Below are 10,435 nucleotides of genomic sequence, written 5' to 3' on the forward strand. Positions count from 1 at the left end.
ACCACATATTGTCCTCAAACATCTTATTTCCAACTCATCCACCCTCCTCTGCACAACCCTATCTATAGCTCATGCCTCGCAACCATATAACATTGTTGGAACCACTATTCCTTCAAATAATACTGTTCTCGCATTTCACACATTCTTCAATGCTCCCAGAACTTTCGCCCCCTCCCCTACCCTATGACTCACTTCCGCTTCCACGGTTCCATCTGCTGCCAAATCCACCTCCAGATATCTAAAAAGCTTTACTTCCTCCAGTTTTTTACCATTCAAACTTACCTCCCAATTGACTTGTCCCTCAACCCTACTGTACCTAATAACCTTGGTCTTATTCATATTTCCTTTCGGCTTTCTTCTTTCACACACTTTACCAAACTCAGTCACCAGTTTCTGCAGCTTCTCACCCGAATCAGCCACCAGTGCTTTATCAGCAGCGAACAACAACTGACTCACTTCCCAAGCCCTCTCAATCACAACAGACTGCATACTCACCCCTCTCTCCAAAACTTCTTCTCATTCCCAGGTGCATAGGCACCTATAATCACCCATCTCTCTCCATCCACTTTCAGTTTTACCCATATCAATCTACAGTTTACTTTCTTACACTCCATTACATACTCCCACCACTCCTGTTTCAGAAGTAGTGCTACTCCTTCCCTTGCTCTTGTCCTCTCACCAACCCCTGACTTTACTTCCAAAACATTCCCAAGCCACTCTTCCCCTTTACCCTTGAGCTTCGTTTCACTCAGAGCCTAAACATCCAGGTTCCTTTCCTCAAACAGACTACCTATCTCTCCTTTTTTCTCATCTTGGTTACATCCACGCACATGTAGACACCCCAATCTGAGCCTTTAAGGAGGATGAGCACTCCCCACGTGACTCCTTCTTCTGTTTCCCCTTTTAGAAAGTTGAAATACAAGGAGAGGAGGGTTTCTAGCCCCCCCTCTCCTGTCCCCTTTAGTCGCCTTCTACGACACATGAGGAATGCGTGGAAGTATTCTTTCTCTCCTATCCTCAGAGATAAAACATCTTTCTAGTCTCCATAAAATTTAATGATACTTTCTCACCTCAACTCTTAGTTTGCCCTCTTTTCACCTCTTGCACCTTTCTCTTAACCTGCTCTTTCTTTTATGCATCTCCCAGTCATTTCCTTGCAAAAATCGTCCAAATGCCTCTCTCTTCTCTTTTACTAATAATCTTACTTCTTCATCCCACCACTCGCTACCCTTTCTGATCTGTCCACCTCCCACGCCTCTCATGCCACAAGCGTCTTTTGTGCAAGCCATCACTGCTTTCGTAAATACATTCCATTCCTCCCCCACTCCCCTTATGTCCTTTGCTCTCACCTTTTTCCACTCTGCACTCAGTCTTTCCTGGTACTTCCTCACACAAGTCTCCTTCCCAAGCTCACTTACTCTCACCACTCTCTTCACCCCAACATTCTCTCTTCTTTTTTGAAAACACCTCTACAAATCTTCATCTTCGCCTCCACAAGGTTAAGATCAGACATCCCTCCAGTTGCACCTCTCAGCACAATAACATCCAAAAGTCTATCTTTCATGCATCTATAATTAACACGTAATCCAATAATGCTCTCTGGCCATCTCTCCTACTCACATACATATATTTTTGTATATCTCTTTTTAAACCAGGTATTCCCAGTCACTAGTCCTTTCTCAGCACACAAATCTAGAAGCTCTTCACCATTTCCATTTACAGCACTGAACACCCCATGTACACCAATTATTCCCTCAACTGCCACTTTACTCACCTTTGCATTCAAATCACCCATCACTATATCCCAGTCTTGTGCATCAAAACAACTGACACACTCACTCAGTTGCTCCCAAAACACTTGCCTCTCATGATCTTTCTTCTCATGACCGGGTGCATAGGCACCAATAATCACCCATCTCTCTCCATACACTTTCAGTTTTACCCATATCAATCTAGAGTTTACTTTCTTACACTCTATCACATACTCCTACAACTCCTGTTTCAGGAATAGTGTTGTTCCTAAATTTGCTCTTGTCCTCTCACCAACCTCTGACTTTACTCCCAAAACATTCCCAAACCACTCTTCCCCTTTACCTTTGAGCTTCGTTTCACTCAGAGCCAAAACATCCAGGTTCCTTTCCTCAACCATACTACTCATCTCTCCTTTTTTCTCATCTTGGTTACATCCACACACATTTAGACACCCCAATCTGGGCCTTCGAGGAGGATGAGCACTCCCTCTGTGACTCCTTCTTCTGTTTCCCCTTTTAGAAAGTTAAAATACAATGAGGGGATGGTTTCTAGGCCCCCACTCCCGTCCCCTTTAGTTGCCCTCTATGCGGGGAATGCATGGGAAGTATTCTTTCTCCCCTATCCCCAGGGATAGGGGATATTTATTATACTTTGTCTCTGTCTCCTGCGTCAGTGAGGTAGTGCCAGGTTACAGACGAAGAAAGGCCCATCCACTCTTATAAACATATTATAAACATATACCTACGTAAACACCCATACATGCACATATGCATACATATACATACACAGACATATACATATATACACATGTATATATTCATACTTGCTTGCCTTCATCCATACTTGGCGATACCTTGCCCCACAGGAAACAACATCGCTGCCCCTTGCTTCAGCAAGGTAGCACCAGGAAAACAGACAAAAAGGCCTCACTAATTCCCACTCAGTCTCTAGCTGTTATGTGTGATGCACCAAAACCACAGCTCCTTATCCACATCCAGGCCCTACAGACCTTTCCATGGTTTACCTCAGACATTTCCCATGCCCTGGTTTAGTCCATTGACAACACATCGATCCTGGTATACCACATCATTCCACTTCGCTCTATTCCTTGCACACCTCTCACCTTCCTGTATGTTCAGGCTCCAATTACTCAAAATATTTTTCATTGCATCCTTCCACCTCCAATTTTGTCTCACATTTCTCCTTGCTCCCTTCATGTCTGACATATATCCTCTTTGTCAGTTCCTCATTCATTCTCTCCATATGCCCAAACCATTTCAACACACCCTCTTCTGCTCTCTCAATCACACTCATTTTATTTTACACATCTCTCTTACCCCTTTCATTACTTTCTCGATCAAACCATCTCACACCACATACTGTCCTCAAACATTTTATTTCCAAAACATCCACCCTCCTCCATACAACCCTATCTGTAGCCCATGCCTCCCAACCATATAATATTGTTGAAACTACTATTCCTTGAAACATACTCATTTTTGCTCTCTGAATTAATGTTCTTTCCTTCCATACATTCTTCAGTGCTTCCAGAACCTTTGCCCCCTCCCCCACCCTGTGACTCACTTCTGTGTCCATGGTTCCATTTGCTGCCGGTTCCACTCCCAGATATCTAAAACACTTCTTTCAATTTTTTCCATTCAAACTTATATTCCAATTTACTTGTCCCTCAACCCTACTGACCTTAATAACCTTGCTCTTATTCACATTTACTCTCATCTTTCTCCTTTCGCATAATTTTCCAAATGTAGTCACTTATTTCTGCAGTTTCTCACTTGAATCAACCTCCAGAGCTGTATCATCAGCAAAAACAATTGACTCACTTCCCAGTCCCTTTCATCCCCAACAGAGTGCATACTCTTGCATTTATTTCCCTAACCACCCCATTCATAAACAAATTAAACAACCATGGGGGACATCACACACCCCTGCTATAGACCATCCTTCACTGAGAACCAATCACTCCTCTCTTCCTATTTGTACACATGCCTTACATCCTTGGTAAAAACTTTCCACTGCTTCTAGCAGCTTTCCTCCCACACCATATGCTCTTAAAACCTTCCACAAAGCATTTCAACCAACCCTATCATATGCCTTCTCCAGATCCATAAATGCCACATACAAATCCATCTGTTTTTCTAAGTATTTCTCACACACGTTCTTCAAAGCAAACACCTGATTCACACATCCTATACCACTTCTGAAACCACATTGCTCCTCCCCAGTCTGGTGCTCTGTACATGCCTTCAACCTCTCAATCAATACCCCCTCATACAGTTTCCCAGGAATACTCAAGAAACTTATTCCTCGGTAGTTTGAACACTTACCTTTATCCTCTTTGCCTTTGTACCCTGGCACTATGCATGCATTCTGCTAATCCTCAGGCACTTCACCATGATCCATACATACATTGATTGTCCTTACCAACCAGTGAACAACAGTTACCCCTTTTCTTAATATTTTCTACTGCAATACCATCCAAACCTGTTGCCCTTCCAGATTTCATCTTCTACAAAGCTTTCATTACTTTTTCTTTCTTAACCAAACCATTCTCCCTGATCTTCTCACTTTGCATACCACCCTGACCAAAACACCCTATGTCTGCCACTCTATCATCAAGCACATTTAATATTCCATCAAAATACCCACTTCACCTCCTCCTCACTCCATCACTGCTTGTTATAACTTCCCCCCTTGCTCCCTTCACCGATTCTTCCATTTGTTTTCTTGTTTTGCGCACGTTATTTACCTCCTTGTAAAACGTCATTTTATTCTCCCTAAAGTTCAATGATACTCTCTCACCCCAACTCTCATTTGCCCTCTTTTTCAACTCTTGCACCTTGCTCTTGACCTCCTGCTGCTTTCTTTTATACATCTCAAAGTCATTTGCACTCCTTCCTTCTAAGTATCATCCAAATGCCTCTCTTTTCTCTTTCATTAACAGTTTTACTTCTTCATCCCACTGCTTACTACCTTTTCTAATCTACCCACCTCTCTCCTTTCTCATGTCACATGCATCTTTTGCACATGCTGTCGCTACTTCCCTAAATACATCCCATTCCCTACCCACTCCCCTCACATCATTTGCTCTCACTTTTTGCCATTCTACGCTCATTCTTTCTTGGCACTTCCTCACACAACTGTATAATAATGGATGGGACTTTCTTCGTTTGTTTCTTGGTGGTACCTTGCTAATTGAGAAGTGGTGATAAAGTGTGTGAAAGAAGAAAGTTGAGAGTAAATGTGAATAAGAGCAAGGTTATTAGGTACAGTAGGGTTGAGGGTCAAGTCAATTCGGAGGTAAGTTTGAATGGAGAAAAACTGGAGGAAGTGAAGTGTTTTAGATATCTGGCAGTGGATTTGGCAGCGGATGGAACCATGGAAGCGGAAGTGAATCATAGGGTGGGGGAGGGGGCGAAAATTCTGGGAACCTTGAAGAATGTGTGGAAGTCGAGAACATTATCTCGGAAAGCAAAAATGGGTATGTTTGAAGGAATAGTGGTTCCAACAATGTTGTATGGTTGCGAGGCATGGGCTATGGATAGAGTTGTGTGCAGGAGGGTGGATGTGCTGGAAATGAGATGTTTGAGGACAGTATGTGGTGTTAGGTGGTTTGATCGAGTAAGTAATAATAGGGTAAGAGAGATGTGTGGTAATAAAAGGAGTGTAGTTCAGAGAGCTGAAGAGGGTGTTTTGAAATGGTTTGGTCACATGGAGAGAATGAGTTACAAAAGATTGACAATCAGGATATATGTATTAGAGGTGGTGGGAACGAGGAGAAGTGGGAGACCAAATTGGAGGTGGAAAGATGGAGTGAAAAAGATTTTGAGTGATCTTGGCCTGAACATGCAGGAGGATGAAAGGCGTGCAAGGAATAGAGTGAATTGGAACGATGTGGTATACCGGGTTCGACTTGCTGTCAGTGGATTGAACCAGGGCATGTGAAGCATCTGGGGTAAACCATGGAAAGTTCTGTGGGGCCTGGATGTGGACAGGGAGCTGTGATTTCGGTGCATTATTACATGACAGCTAGAGACTGAGTGTGAACAAATGGGGCCTTTGTTGTCTTTTCCTAGCGCTACCTCGCACACATGAGGGGGAAGGGGGTTGTTATTTCATGTGTGGCAAGGTGGCGATGGGAATGAATAAAGGCAGACTATGAATTATGTACATGTGTATATATGTGTATGTCTGCGTGTGTATATTATATGTATACGTTGAGATGTATAGGTATGTATATTTGCATGTGTGGATGTGTATGTATATACATGTGTATGTGGGTGGGTTGGGCCATTCTTTCGTCTGTTTCTTTGCGCTACCTCACTAACGTGGGAGACAGCAACAAAGCTTTCTTTCTTTCAAACTATTCGCCATTTCCCGCATTAGCGAGGTAGCGTTAAGAACAAAGGACTGGGCCTTTGAGGGAATACCCTCACCTGGCCCAATTCTCTGTTCCTTCTTTTGGAAAATTAAAAAAAAAACGAGAGGGGAGGATTTCCAGCCCCCCGCTCCCTCCCCTTTCAGTCGCCTTCTACGACACGCAGGGAATACGTGGGAAGTATTCTTTCTCCCCTATCCCCAGGGAATAAAGCAACAAAGCAAAATAAGAAAAAAAAAAAATACAAGAATAATAATGTATGCCACCCACATTGCCTAAGATGTATTGAAATAAAGTGATAGAAGTATGATAAAATAAAAGATCTCTGAACAAAACAAATGATTATTTCATATTAGTGCTCTTGCCAGATCCGTCTCTCAAACACAAATACACTTTGAATGCAAATGCTGCATAGTGAGCCAGCAACTCAATGGTTGCCAAATTGCACTCTTTTGACCAGTTAGCTGTCTTTTCTTTCTGCTTCACGTACACTTGGACTGCTGTTATTCTGTCTGCAAACATACAATTTCTCCATGTCACAAATAACACTTGACAACACTTAACTTGCACAATTTATTCTTTTCACCTCTAGATTTTTCTGTAGTGAGTGATATGCACAAGTCCTGCCTTTTGGCAAAATGGTAGGAGTAATAGATAGAAGTAGTAGGTAGGGGCATTAGACAGGAGTATTAGCTAGAAGTAGTTGGTTGAAACATTAGGTAGACACATTAGGTAATAGTAGTTAGGAAAATTAGGTAGGAACCTCTGAAAACACTGTGCTCGAGTTGCCCTCTGCCAGTGGCCTGCCTGAGGCACTGGAGTTCACAAGTTATGGAGTTCCCAAAGGAAACAGGTGTTGGAGATATAGTTAGATAGATAGATAATTTGAAAATCTAAGTTTATGTTATGAAATGATGGAACATCATATAAGAATAGTGAAACAACCAAGAAGCAGGTGATATATTCCTCAGCTTATCTTGAGATGTAAAAGACTTGTGGCTCTTCCCACAGGAATTTAACATCTATGTGGGTAAGTGTAAGACTATATCACATGTTTCTTGATTGTTTATTTATTCATAGTTTTTATTTATTTCATAGTCTTTTATTATATTATGTCAATACTAAGAAATATTTTGTTTTGGAGGAGAGAGCATTAGTGCAAAATGATTTCGTATTTTCTTTGGCAATGAAAGTTTCGTTTTATTTTTGTCATTGTTCTACCAGCTCATATGAATGCAACTTTGGGAGCTTGGATGGCTTATGTGTTTTTATGGTATATTATGAATAATTTTAAGTGCTGATGTTTGCCCTTCTTTTATCACATTCATAGCACTCAGTTGCAACTAACCTAACATATAGGTATATACATTTTCTATTTTTAGGCTACAGCATTACTTTATTGCCATATTAGTGCTTTATTTTCATGTTCATAAGATTATGGGGATTAATTGAGTGAGTGAGCTAGTGAGTCTTATTACAGATACATTGGCGACTGAATTGAACAAAAATTGGCGGAAAAGTGCCGTGCATCTTAACTGTGCAATACTGGTTAGATGCTCGTTTTGCAGAGTGTACCTACCCATATTTACAGCTTGATAAGAAATCACGGTAGCGGAATGTATTTTATTTGAGGAATTACTGTGCTTTGTGCCCATAGATATGGCCTCTAAGCATAAAGCTAGTGATGTGAGTTGTGCTATCTCAGGGAGTGCAAGGAAAGTGAAGATCTGTAGAACAAAGTGAGTACTTATTTGATTGCCTTGAACTTAGAGGTTTTGCAGTATCTGTTAATTGGCATTTTGGTGTTAGTGAGTCAACAGCATGAACCATTAAGAGAAATGAGGCAGCCTTTTTGTGCAGCAGAGTCAGGTGCCTACTTTTTAGGAATAGAAAGGCCAGGCTCAGAGCATCGGAGATGATGTACTGCTGTCATTCTGTACAGTATTATGATAAAATCTCAATTTTATGGGTTTTAAAAACAATGAATGCTGTCCCTCTACCCATAGAAAGTACTCCATATTGAAATGTACTCAGTCTGACATTTCATGAATGAGCTAACTGATGGCACCCTCTCAAAACCAGCTGGCAACAACATTGTTGATTGTGTACATGTTCTGTTTTCATGTCATCAATAGTTGTAGCCTTATTAGCATATAAAGTGAACAGAGCTAAACAACAGTGGCCCCTAAAGAAAGTGAGAAGAAAGTGATGGAATTTAGGGAAATTATAAATAGGGAAGCAGTACGAGAATATCACTCAGTTGAAGATCGACTTCTTCAAACTTACTGCTTCTTCGGTTCCTCTTTCTGCTCATTCCTTTCCCAGTAAGAGGCTTTTGGAGCATTGCTGCTCCTCAGCACATTCCTTGAGTAGTAAGAGGCCATGGGAGCATCACTGCTCCTCAGACTCAGAATAAAGGTTAGTCTGGGTCACCACTATTGAACATGGCAATATAAACCATTTATCAGACACAACCAGTAGGTAAAGATACTTTAAATCACATTATTTTCAGCAATTTACAATCTTCATTGAATGGTACTGTATTTTTTGACCTTAAGATACATATGTTCATTGCTGTTCTATCTGTAGTATATCATCTTAAAAAAACATCTGGATTTAATGGGCAGTTGGCATTAACAGACAATCCTTTCCCCCTCTGTCCTTTGTATCAAGGTTATATATATCTTTATTTCTTTTCTGAACAGTTTATACGTCATTTCTTGTTACTTTCATAGAATAAACGTGTTTCTGAGATATGAATTGGTGATTTTTGATTTTGGAATACCCTTAATTGGACTTTAGATATGTCTCTCAAAGGTCAGTGCCCCTAACCCCCTATATCCCATAAGTCAGTTTTCCCAGCCAAAAGGTTTTCCATGAACATAACCCCTGCAGTTGGCAAGGGACGTCTGAAGTGAGGTTGTGCCAGGAACAGATGAAGAATGGCCTTTATTACTCGCATTCGCTCTTAAGTGTCATGTCTAATGCACTGAATCTAGAAGCCCCCATCTATGGCCAAACCCCACAGACTTTTCATTGGTAGTGCTGTTGTTACTGTAAAGAAGTTTTCAGTATTGATATTGTTGAATTCTTTGAGTATTTTTCAGCAGTCTGTTAATTTGTCTCTGTGGCAAATTAATCAAATGTTTTAAAGTTCTTAAAGGATTCAACATTGTCAATATTGAAATTCTTTTTTTACAGTAGTACCAGCACTACAAACGAGAGGAAGTGTATTATAGCTTAGAGGCCACTGAGTTGATGTGGACTCTGTGAAAATTTTCTTTACTGATGAAGTTATTGAAGCATGGAATAAGCTCCAAGAAAATTTTCAGAGCAACACCTGCAATACCTTAAAAATTAGCCTTGATCATCATTTGTCACTCTCTTATTGAAGAATTCATTTAACCAGTCATCATAAAGTTGTGGTATATCATGCTACCTTCTCAATTGCTGATCTCTCCCTGGCCATGCTGTGGTAACATGCCAACATTGATTAACCTGTCACCTACTTTGAGAGAGTGGATAAGAATTATTGTAATATTCTTCAGCTTCAGGAATGATATAGACTTGGTAAGTTGAGAGGCTGGAGCTCAAGTTTATCCTCACTATTGTCTTTATTATAAAAAGTGAAGGGAAGCACATTGTTAGTTTTTGGGTGTATAACATATTCATACATTCATTCTATTTTATAACTTTCTTATAAAAATTACCTTTAGGTATATTCATCCTGTAAGGTATTTTATCTAACTCTTTTCCATCTGGTGTGTTACCACAGGGAGTTGAAGGTCTATTTCTTCTTCATTTAAAGGGACTACATTTTTGCATATTTTTTTTTCAAGTCGTGTTGAGGCCAGACCACCTTGCTTGGACCTTGTCTGTGTGTTCTGAGTAACTATGTAACTTGTTATTCAATCAATCCATTCCACACCATGGATTGTCCTCATTTCATTTCAAATTCATCAAACTCTTCCATAATATTTTATGTATGAGCCATGCCTTGCATTTACACTGCACTCTTGAGACTACTATGCCATCAAACATAGCCAAAGCCATATCCTATCATTCCTCCTGCGATCCACTCTCCTTACACTATGTATTATTTTCATGCCTTATATTTCCATCACACCCACACTCTTCCTTAGATTTTATGTATAGCCTATGCCTCACATCCTTGCAGCACCATTGGATCTACTACACCATCAAACATTATCATCTTTACCCAGAGAGAGAGAGAGAGAGAGAGAGAGAGAGAGAGAGAGAGAGAGAGAGAGAGAGAGAGAGAAACCT

The sequence above is a fragment of the Panulirus ornatus genome, chromosome 1 (assembly GCF_036320965.1).
Source record: "Panulirus ornatus isolate Po-2019 chromosome 1, ASM3632096v1, whole genome shotgun sequence".
In the NCBI taxonomy this organism is placed as follows: domain Eukaryota; kingdom Metazoa; phylum Arthropoda; class Malacostraca; order Decapoda; family Palinuridae; genus Panulirus; species Panulirus ornatus.